Source organism: Centrocercus urophasianus, unplaced genomic scaffold, assembly GCF_019232065.1.
Source record: "Centrocercus urophasianus isolate 14NV4802_14NV808 unplaced genomic scaffold, USGS_Curo_1.0 seq_42, whole genome shotgun sequence".
In the NCBI taxonomy this organism is placed as follows: Eukaryota; Metazoa; Chordata; class Aves; order Galliformes; family Phasianidae; genus Centrocercus; species Centrocercus urophasianus.
The window spans coordinates 1,700,293-1,711,865 of NW_024885000.1; the positions used below are offsets into that span (position 1 = coordinate 1,700,293).

General features: G+C 49.8%; 1 protein-coding gene across 3 annotated transcripts in view; it reads right to left on the bottom strand.

Moving 5' to 3' along the window:
* The window catches only part of MAGI3 (membrane associated guanylate kinase, WW and PDZ domain containing 3), a 51,057-nt gene that overhangs the window by 38,991 nt on the left and 493 nt on the right, over positions 1-11,573 (bottom strand). The window lies entirely within an intron of this gene.

Sequence of the window (11,573 nt, forward strand, 5' to 3'; positions counted from 1 at the left end):
ATTAGCTCTTTGACCACAAAAAACTATCCGTGAGCAGTTCAGCTTCGCATGCTGGGATTAGACCGACCATGAAAAATGAAGAATTACCGTGAACTGCAGCCAAAATGAGGCATTTATTATCGTCCCTGCTTCCTCTCCCTGCTGTTCCCATGTGCTCCTCGCCCATCAACAGCCATCGCGGAGCAGAGCCACGGACACAAACATTGTTAACAACTCAGGGATAGCAGTGACCTTACTTCCCGTCTGCCAGGCTCTGGGCTTCTTCTTGTTTTAAACTTCACCCCCAATTTCAAGACATTTCCACCCAAGAGCACTCAGCACTGAGGCTTCGGTTGTTTCCAGGAGCTCTGGAAAGCCCAGCACCTCCGACACAGCGGTGACATTCCCCGAGGACATCTCCTGCAGCGCCAGAGAGGCAGTGCAGCAATAAATGCAGGCTCCAGCACTCACAGCAGTGCCTCACTGCGCTCCCAAGGACTCCCAGGGACTCAAAAACACCGACATTGCGTTCTAGGTCAGCACTCCTCTGCATCACATTAACAAACGTGCCGTGCTCACAGCCGTATTGATTACAGGTACATCCAAGTTTAACTGGTAAACAGCAGCATTGCCACCCCCCCAAAAGCTCCCTCTGCTCGATACGTGCACTCAGCACAATCCTTCTGCCTCCAGATGTGCACAGCCATGGCTAATGCTGATGCTGCCTCATGCAATTTCACACTGCTCTCAATTTTGGGATGGAGAAAAGTGCTGCTCAGTCTGCCCTGCTCACTGGGCACGGGGTGATGGCAGAGCGCAGGGCCCAAACTGCATGTCCCTGTATCCCCTTCTGCAGGAAAAGGGCTGGAAGGGAGCTCATGTTTCTCACATGTTGTCCAACACATCTATTAGCAAACCAAGCTGGGTAGAGAAAAGCTTTCATGCTGACATGTCAGCATTATGGTATAAACAGCAATGCAACTTTTACGTTGCCCAAGTCACATTAATTTTGTAAGAATAACACAAGAAAATGACTTCCTCTCAAAACACAACCTACAGAACAGCACTTAGTGCCAATCATGACTGCCTTAAACCCTTACAGCATCCTGTAGGACTTGAAACTTTCACCTCTGCAAATGCACCCAATGTTCATCCCACAGTTTTACAGTCAGCACATCCAAACCACAGGTGCCCTACAGTAACCTAAAAAAAACCTCAAGAAAAGTACCTCAAGACCAACAGATGCCAGGAGGCAGGGCTGCTGCCTGCTCACCCCCAGCCAGGCCCAGCCCCACTGCTGGAGGGTGCAGGGCAGCCAGGCTTGGTGCTATGGGGTCAAACACAGACCTTGGGATGTTTCAGAGCTTCTCATCAGCTCTTGCTTAGCAGAAAGCCCTCCACAGCACATCACAAAATACAGAGTGGTACTGGCCTTTGGCATTCCCTAGAGCATTCTCTCCCGAAGTGAAGCTGTTGTGTATTTGCAATGCCACTCTAGAAGGCTGGGCAATGAGGGCAGGCTGCTGCCAGCCATAGGCAGGTTGCTGCAGCCGCCTGCTCTGCCAGCTTGGGATGTCCTCAGGACCCACGCAGGGAGCCCCGAGCTCAGCAAAGAGCCTGGAATCCCACTGGGAGCTGTGCACAGCCCAGCTCTGACTGGCAAGGTGCACAGGATGCCCTGAGAAGCAATTACAGACCACCCCTTCTCAGCAGCCGACGTCATATTTCAGCAGATGAAGCTACTCTGAAGTAAAAAGCTTCATTAGGCTTTAATTGATTGATTATGTTTCCTGCCCTAACCAATTGTTCATAATTCATAGTCGTGCAAGCACAGAATTTGCAGCACGGAGCAGGGACTGCTGTGGTGATGCGGCAGCGTTACATCCCAGGAGGATGCAGATGGTGAACACTTCCAATGGACTGAACACACTGGTGCCACTCTGATGTATTCCACAAATAAAAGTGCTTGGGCCACGGGGGGCTCAGAGAAAACTGGGGTAAACCGTGGGGTTTGTATTAAAAGTGATTGGTAAATCAGCTGAATAACTCGCAGACTACAGATGAACCATACACAAAGTAACAGAACTACACACAGCTCTGAGAACAAAGCCCAACTTTTTCCCTACAAGCACAACCATTAGGGCACAATCAGATGTTCTATTCCCTCCAGGGCTACACCAATAGCACCAGAAAAAAATTAACAGCAATTCAGTTGCACCATGCCCATCCGAGTCCAGCTCTTGCTTTCCTTCCATAAGAAGCACCTACTGAACACAGAGGTGTGTCAGCACCACTGACACCACTGCTCTCCTTGATTGATCGCCGTGCTGATACACAACCACGCTCAGCAAGCAGGATGTTACATCTCACTGCCAAAGGGTTAAGGGCTGCAAGTCAGCTCTGACCTTGGCATGACTTACCGAGCAGTCAGCTCCTCAGCAACACAGATGGCTGAAAGGACGCTGCCAATGTTTTAAAGCTCAGAAAGTGCTTTTAATGTTTTTTATTATTATTATTTCCCCATGCTGTGTTTACTGTTTTACATATGCCTCTGACTGCCAAGGAATTGTTAACTAATTACCAGGAGATTCATTTTGTTAGTGCACAGCTGGGTACTTGGTCATGCAACATCTGCTTCTCAGCATTTCTCCTCTCCTTATCTCACAGTTAGTGAGGAAGAGGTCTCAGCAGAGCACATGGAAACTGGAACTGGTAAATGAGTCTATTAACTGCTGGTAATTAATACGGGATCCTCTGGATTACTGATGAACCCACGTGTCCCACAGACACTCTGGCTATCTCCTCCTATCCCAGATCTCTGCAGGTTAGTTTTTACCTTCAGAACAAACTTTTTCCACTACTTGAAAACACATTATAAAGCAGAACCAGCTGAAGCAGAGAGGATAAACAAAGGCAGCAACCTCACAGTAAGAAAACTGCTGTTCTCATTTCCACTTTGTGCTTTCTATCATAAACAGGAGCCTGAGCTGGGTGCAGCCTGAGCAGTCTGACAGTGCCGGGCTGCAGCCACCTCGTCATCCCAGTCACACACTGTCCCCTCATTGTCACAACGTTGACACAACAGCAAAAATCACACACCAATTAAAATCCAAAGAGAACAGAAAACAACTCCCTTGGCAGGCAGCCGCAGCGGCCGTGTGAAGGATGAGTTATCAGCCTGTCATCGACTTTCTCCAGGTGACTTCATCTTCATTATTGCCTCCACACGTTCTCCACAAGGTAGATGTCTTGAGCAGAGCAGTGATGTTCACGCAGGCCATGAGATCCCTTGGTACAGCCCCACAGTCCCAGCTCTGGGGTGCACTCTTGCAGGGCAGGCCTGCTCTGTGCCTGCTCACAGAGCTCCCCAATCCCCAGGCTGACACAGGAATGGAGCTCTTCTCATAAGAAAGCACTTCAAGTAACAAGACAGCTTTACAGGCAAAGCCAAATGTAATTCCTGTTCTCAATTCACAATCAATCAGAAGGCAGCTACATACACACCCCAACAGGGAAACCAGAACTGACACACAGCCATTTTTCCCTCTATTTATTGCATCGTTGCCTTTCCTGTCATCCTCCCCCAGCCATATTCATTCTGGAGCCATCTCTTTGAAATGCTTTACTACTGCCAGGGCGCAGCATTTCACAGAGCAGATATTTGGATACCCACAGTAGACCTTCACCAAAGCGCTCCTTTATTCAGAGCCACCCTCAGTACCTCCACATTTACTTCCACCACTATTTGAAGGCAAATAAGAAGCAGAGGTACAACCAGCCCACGGCAGGGGATGGGGCCGGGGGCTCCGGGTCTCTTCAACCCAACCACGCTGCATACTGTGAAATATGGAGCAGCAGCAGATATCATCATGCTTGAGCAGGCACAGCTTTCCTTTCAGTTCCCTTAACATCCAACATCTCTGCAACCACCTGAACCAGAGAGAGCAATGGACCTCTTAACAATGTAGTTCAATTAAGAAAGAAAAAAACGAAAAGATGTATTTGCCAAGAGGCAACAAATTACAACTGCAGAACAACAACTGCATGTCCCCAAGGGCGATTCAACAAAGCGGGAACTGATGTCAGTCCTTTCTCCTCTCCTGCATTAGGGAAAAAGCACGGATGGAAGTTCCTCAGGTACAAACCCTTGTACTACTCCTACACCACGACACTCCACATCACAGAGCAGAGTTTGATGACTGAATGGAGCAACATCACATGCAATGCTGCGATGCTCACATTCCTTCCTGAGCAGAGCAGCTCCGTGTCTGCAGGAGCAGCAGCAGAACAGCAGCACCTTCCTCCTCCCCACACACACAGCTGTGTTGTCTTTTTTTCCTCCTAGAATCCGTGCTAAAACCAGGGCAGAGCTGCTGCACGGCCAAGCAGGGCTGGTTAAATTCCTGCAGTCACGGCCCAGCAGTAGTATCCTCCAGGCTCTGGAAGGCTCCGATGCCAGCATTTGGGATGAGGAACCATATGAACAGCACTAACGTGTCTGCCGCTCTTTTTTCAGAGGGATTCACAGCTCCGGTGGAGACAACTGGCGCAGCTCTGTTCTGGTGCCATCCTCACAGCATCTGCTCCACCAGCACGGGGACAGGAGAGGCTGAAGGCTCATCAGCACAAACCTCAAGGCTCACATCTGTGATCACAGGTAGATTCCAGCCCTCCCAGGCTCTCATGCTGTTACATCCATTTACATTAGAAAGGTGAAGTTTTTGGGGGTTTATTCCTTAATTCCTCTTCCACTCAGTGTCAAGCAGTGTCTGCAGGTACTTCTGCACAGCCATTAGCAACTCAGTGCAAAAACATACAGCCATGCAACTGCTGGCTGTTCTGAAGTGCCTTGCCCTGATGAATTCATTTAAGTATCACTGGCATCTCCTAACGGGCATTAATTAAACTTTTCCAGCATCTCTACCTTCACTAGAGAAAAGTAATTACTCTCCGCTGCCCTACAGAGAGGGAAATAAAATCCTCAGGATTAGGTATTTTTACACCACGTAAGTAGGGCAGCAGAGCTGCCACTCCGGCACAAGTTGTGCAGTTGTTCCACGACACAGAACCTGCCGCCCCACGTCCTGGTGGCTGAGAAGCACACAGCTGGGCAGGGCTGGAACGACGGCAAACCGCAGCCGATCTGAAGCGCAATCCAGGCGATGGATGGTTCAAACCATTGCTCAAACCATTGCTGGGCAGCAGAGCAGCACTCCTTTTCACTTACTGGCACTTCCACTCGGCGGTGCCTGCGGCTACTGAGCTGTTTTCACAAACACAGCCCTCCCTGCATCAAAGCATTTGCAATCTAATCTCGCTGCAAAGGAGATTAGTGAAATTACTGAGCAGTAATAGTTTCAGCAACAGAGGTAAAAATACTTCCCTGGCACTTTGGGTCAGCTGATTTCTGAGGAATTCTTTAGACCAATAACGGATGAAACGAGCCATTAAACATCATTCCCTGGGATTAATGGGGACTCTGCCTCTCTCTTACATAACGGGATTTTGAAATTCCTCCCAAGTACATGCATTAGGAGGAAATCATCTCTGCAAACCTAAAACTTTAGGGCTTAGTTATTTCCTGATAGTTCTGTGGGTTTAGAGGAAATAAACTGTACGTTAATCCTCTTGGATTTAATGAGCAGCACCAGCAAGCTCTGCCTTTAACAAACCTTCGTTTGGACGAAGGTCACCGCCAATGAGGGCTGTAACCAAAGCAAAGTTGCATCTATGGACAGTGAAATCCTAAAGGCAGGAGAAGGCCTAACTGCTTTGCACTTACTTTCATTTCAGCCAAACCTGTGCCATGATTATTTAAAAATCCACTGTCCCTAGCTTTTTACGTTCAAGTAGGAAAATATCTCATCAGCATGTTGAGTTACACTGGGTTCAAATTACTGGTCAGCAGTTTTATGTTTTGTTCTTTAACAGTGTCAGGAAAAGCAGAACCAAGTGGCAGAGATACACACGCCCTGGGCTCGGCCGCAGCACAGAGCTGGCAGCCACAGCTGCACAAACACCAGGCATGTGCCAATGGGACCAAACAGCCCTCATTCCCACTTCAGTCATGTTTGTGTTGTGATATTCCCCTTGATCCTGCAGGAAAAAGGAAAATCCACGCTGAAGCAGGCACTTCTTTTTGTTATGGCCTATTTTAAGAGGGATTTTCCTGCTCGGCGCTCACTGAAGCCCTGCTCTCAACACCGCTCACCTCCGATGTGCTTCTTCTCATGTATTCAGAGAGTGCTGCAATCCTCCAGGACCTCCTGGATGGCAGTCCCAGCACTGCAGGCCAACCTGAATGCCCCTGCTGGCTCCTGCTATGGACACCCATGTGAGCAGTGCTTGGTTCACAGCTGCTGCAGGAGGCCCACAGTGCATCCTAATGGTACGTCAGCATCCCCCTGGCCCACCAGCACAGCCCCCTGGCCCACTCCTGGTTCAGCCCAGTGAGGACCTCAGGTCAACACCTCTCACCCTGCCACAACCACACCTGTGTGCAGAACGCAACCCAAGCAGAACAGCCCCAGGCAGCTCCCACCACCACCTCCCTCCTCACAGCCCACAGAACATTCAAAAGCTGACCAAACTCCCAAATGGTGAACATGATGCAAAGCAGTGTGCCAGGGCTCTAATCACAGCTACCTCCTCTCCTGCATACCAAAGCTGTCCTAATAGAAGGGATACAATTTGAATCTCAAAGCATAATGAGCACCAAATTGCTCTCAGAATTTAACTGCAAAACAACCCCAGTCCAAGGGAAATGAAATTCCCCCTAGGTGCCTTATCAAAGATTCTCTGAAAAGGCATTGGGGGCATTTAAACCCATTGCTCCTTATTCCTACACTACACGCAGGCTGCACTTCAGAATATCCATGATTGTTTTTCAGAGCAACTTTTGGCAGATGACTGCACACAGCTCCTGACTTTGCATTTTAAAATGCAAAATGGCCTTCAGTGTTGTTCATCGCCCTGAGAGAGGCAGATGCTGAGCACCTCAAACCCCATCTGCTTACCAGAACATAAACAGCACTGGAACATACCAACCATTCCTTTGTATTTCCAGGACACAGCTCTAGCCTCACATTTACACTACAAAGTGAGATGCCTAATGGCCAGACCTACAGGGTGTGGGTTGGAGGCTGGGCTGTGAGGAGAGGAGCTGCTCCTTCTTTTAAGTGACTTCAGTGTTTAGTCTATGATGCATCTTTAGATTGGAAACTTCTGAAAGTGTTTTTATGTAAACCCATCACGGCCTGCAGACAGCTATGGAGAGCTGTAAACCTGTGAGCCAAGAATGCAGGATGGAGTAAACATCACTCATCTCCCAGGTGCAACAGCATAAGTCGCTTTTAGAACAGACCAGTCGCTTTTCAGAAGAATGTTTTTCAGGCAGGGCTTCCTCCAGCCCAGCACTGGCACCCCAGGAACTCTTCCAGCACATGTGTGTCTCTGTGGAGATCCCTCAAGTCGCTGCAGCTCCCACTTGGCTGGCAGAGCAAAAGCACTGTGAACAACACAGCAAGAGAGGGGCGCTCCCAGCTCTTCACTGCAAGGAGGAAACAAGTTGGGGGACACACAGGAATCAAGCAGGAGAAAGGAGGGATGGCTGTGCTTTCCCTCATGCAATGCTCCTGCAGCATGTGCAGTCTCACTCTGCAAACATCACTGGGCTCAGGCAGAGCTTCTCTTTGGTGACCTCTCACTTCCTGCTGCTGCTGGTTACCTGCCCCAGTCACCTCCTACCTGCACTGAGAGGAGGAGCAACAAGCTCCCATGGCTGCTCTTCAATACAGCACGGCACATTCCTGCTCCTCTGTGCTGTAATTCCACCCTCCTCTGTCTCTCAGAGTAAAGGTTTTCCACCGTGGCCAGATCCAAGTACACAGCGCTGGGCAGACATCATTGCTGCTGTCGCTGCTGTGAGCCCCTGGGTTTCTGTTCTCCTATCAGGACAGCACTAGTTTAGATTGATAAGAAAGCAGCAAATGTTTCCAAACGCAGCAGGTTTAAAGAAAGTTGAGTGAGCAGTAATTCCATACAACCACGCCAACCTCGCTGACCGCCTTCAACGCCTCTTGAAAGAATGCTTCATCACCACGCAGATGAAAATAACGTATCTCTACACAGCTCTCCCAGATTCCCACTTCTGGTATTTATATAGAACCCACGATCCATATTCATCAGATCCCAGCTGTTAGTCTGATTGTATTTATTACCGAAGTCAGTAATGAAACAGCACTGAAGCAGAACGCAGTCAAAATGCACACGGAAGCACACCACGGTCTGGCAGAGCTGGAATTCCAGTTTTACAGTTTTCATGCAGATAACTGAAGAGATACGGCAACCCTGAACCTAAAGGGATTAACTCCTTACTTACATATTACACACTGCTTTCCTGAGATGAATCAAGTTATGCAAACTGCTCCATTCAGCAGGGCAGAGCGGCGCAGGACTGACAGCAAACACAGCAGTGACTTTTCATTTGAGGACACTGCACACAACTAAAAGCAACCAGCAACCCCTGAAAAACTACACTCCATTTTTTGTCTTGCCACAAAAGCACGGTGACGCACGTTTGCACAGAGGACCGTTCTGATGTTGTGTCACCTCAAAAGCTGCACCTGCATGGAGCCAAAGCCACACCGCAGGGCACAGAGCAGCAGCACAGGTCCAGCACCCAGCAGTGACAGAGAAGGGAACTGGGGGGGATTCTGGATTCAAAGCAACTCAGTGCAATTCTGCAGACTTTCTCACCATCGTTGTTCTCCCCTCCAGGATGAAGCAAGGAATGACTCTCAGATATGGCAGAAGAGCTTGTGCTTTTCTTCATCCGCATCCAGAGCTCCCAGGAATAAAGCTGCTTTAAAGAAGAAAACTGTTCTGGCTCAGGGAACAATACACAATTTAACTAACAGGTGTGGATGTGAGGAGATAGCTCTTAAGAGGAGGCATCCTGAAGAGCCAGAAGAATGCATTCAAAGGCCTTAAATCAGAGCAACAACCGAAACCTGAGGAGTTTTTTCAGCTCTCAATCTGAGTGCATGCTGCTCATTATATTTTTTAGACTTTCAGAATCACCAGCTGAAAAATAACTTCAAGTAGAAGCTAAAAAAAAAAAAAAAAAAAAAAAAAACTTTGAAAAAACACTAAGGAAGTTGAATCTTCCGAGACAACGAAACCCAGTCATTTTCTGCAACCAACGAGGCCCTGGTTACAGCAGCTGAGAGCTCAGACAGAACCAGGGAGCGATGTGTGGCTGAAGCCACGGCTTCTAATGAAGATTCATGCTCATTCCCACTGAGCACAGCAGCTCCTGCCATCGCAGAGCAGAGCCAACCGACACTTCAAGGACTTTAAGCAAGTTAGTTCCAGGCTAGCAGGCAAACCAGGACTGTAAGAGCGGAAAAACAAAAAATCCTCTCTGTCACAACCAACACACACATGCAGGTGTCTCAATCACAGCTGTCTGAGCAGAGGCTTTGCTTTCAGGTCACCTGGAGCACCAAGTTAACCCACCCTACAAACCCTGTACCTATGGGGTGGCTCTGGGGCTGATGTCACCACCGTGCCCAGCTCAGGTGATTCCAGTCCGGCGCTGCCCGAGAGGCCCCAGCGAGCAGAGCACAGCACAGAGCAGCACCCTGAAGGGAACAAATTCAGACCGTTCAGCAGCACAGCGGTTGTTTAACTGGCCACATGAGGCCTCATTATCGTTTGAAGCTAACGCACCAAGAAAGAATAGAATAATTAGAGCTGGTGAAATCACAGCACTCATGGCTGCGAGATTTAAACAAAGGAGTGTGCGAAAAGGAATGGCAAGATGCTCTATGCCAAGAATAACATGTTCGTATAGAGAGGAATGGGAGGTTACAAATTGCACACACCTACGGCTGCTGACAGCCATCATGGTGCTTTGGGCACCAACCCACGGCCTCACTCTGTGGGGCAGAGAACATGGCCAGAGAGGGAAGGAACCATTCCTCCAGCAACAAAGTGGTCCATCGTTCCCGATCCGCACGTAACAGATGGCGTTCAATTTAGTATTCATATCATTCGAGTGTCTTCCCAAACAAGACTAAACAGTATCTTGAAATTTCCATTTTCCATTTTCCGTGAGATTGCTAGAAGGATCACAGACAGATTTCACTGCTGCCAACGAAAGCTGTCGCTGCCTTTTAATGAAGGATGCTCAGAGCAGCAGGCAGCCCGGCTCCCATCCGCTCACACCTGCACTCAGCCCCACTCAGAACAGGCAGCTTGATCCCTGCACGGGATCTCAGAAGGATGCAGAATGGATGGGCTCAGAGCTCAGACACACGGAAAGCGTCACGCATCACCACCTCTGCAGCCCTGGCACTGCTGGGAGCACTGGGATGGGAGCAGAGGAGCCCCGCAGAGCTCTGCCTGCTGCCTCTGTGCTCCTCCATGCACCCCCAGCTCCGTGTGGTGTCAACAGCAACAGCCTCCTTGCGAGCTGCTGCGTTTAAGGACAGCGAGTCTGACACAGAAGCTTGCTGCCAAAACCATCTGATGTGGTAAATAAGTTCACAATATGTTCTAGCACGGAAAAGCTGCTCCATCTCGAGCATGGATATGATTTGTTTCAAAAATTATATAAAATCAGCAGAAAAAAGCCAGTTGTACACACAAGGCTCAGTCCAGTGCTCAGCAGCCCCATCCCACCACTCTGCGTGGGGCATCGTGAGACCCTCACCTGTCCTACAGCACCTTTCTGCTTGACATTGCATACGCTCATCCTAATATCTCTTCTGGCAGTTTTAATGTGAAGTTTGGGACATCTCTGCTATGGAAATCCCAGCACAAGAGCATCCCTGCTGCCCTCCAGAGCAAACGCAATTCCATTTGATACTTCGAGTTCCATCCTCCATTAAATACTCCTCTTTTAATTAAAGATTTATTACTGCCTTGTATTAATGAACTTATTCCTCAATTTATTTACCCTTTCTGTTTTTCTGTTTTCTCCATTTCAATCAGACTTCCAGAGCTCTCCCGGATCCTCCCGTGGGTCACTTCTGTTCTGCTTTATGCAGGCGATACCCATCAGGGCACAGCAGATAACTCTTAATTAGCGGTCAAAAGAGGAAACTGCCTTCAGGTACACATTACCTACAACCAAACGGCGGCCCGGGGATCGCAAATAAGCACAGAACAAAGCGGAGAGATAAGAAGCGCGGAGCTGCCAACCCCTGCGGCACCGCCGGTGCTCACACAGGGCACAGCGAGCTCACAGCCGACCATTACAACCCGGGGAGCGGGGAACCAACACAGCCTGGCACCGCCAGGCACACGGACCGATGGATTTATCGCATCCGCGCCCAGAACGAATCCAAACCTACGGCGAGACGAATCGAACGGACCGCGCTCCCGCTGCCCGCGCTGCCCGCCGCCGCGAAGGACGCACGGAGCGCCCGCACCGCTCTGCCCCGCCGGGCCCGGCGCCGGAGCCGCCGGAGCCGCCGCCCCCGCCCGCCCCTCAGCCCCGCCCGCCCCGCTCCAACTCCGGTCCCGCCGCCCGAAGGCCGCCACGCCGGGCCCGCAGCGGACGGGCGCGGCCTGCGGGCTCACCTGGC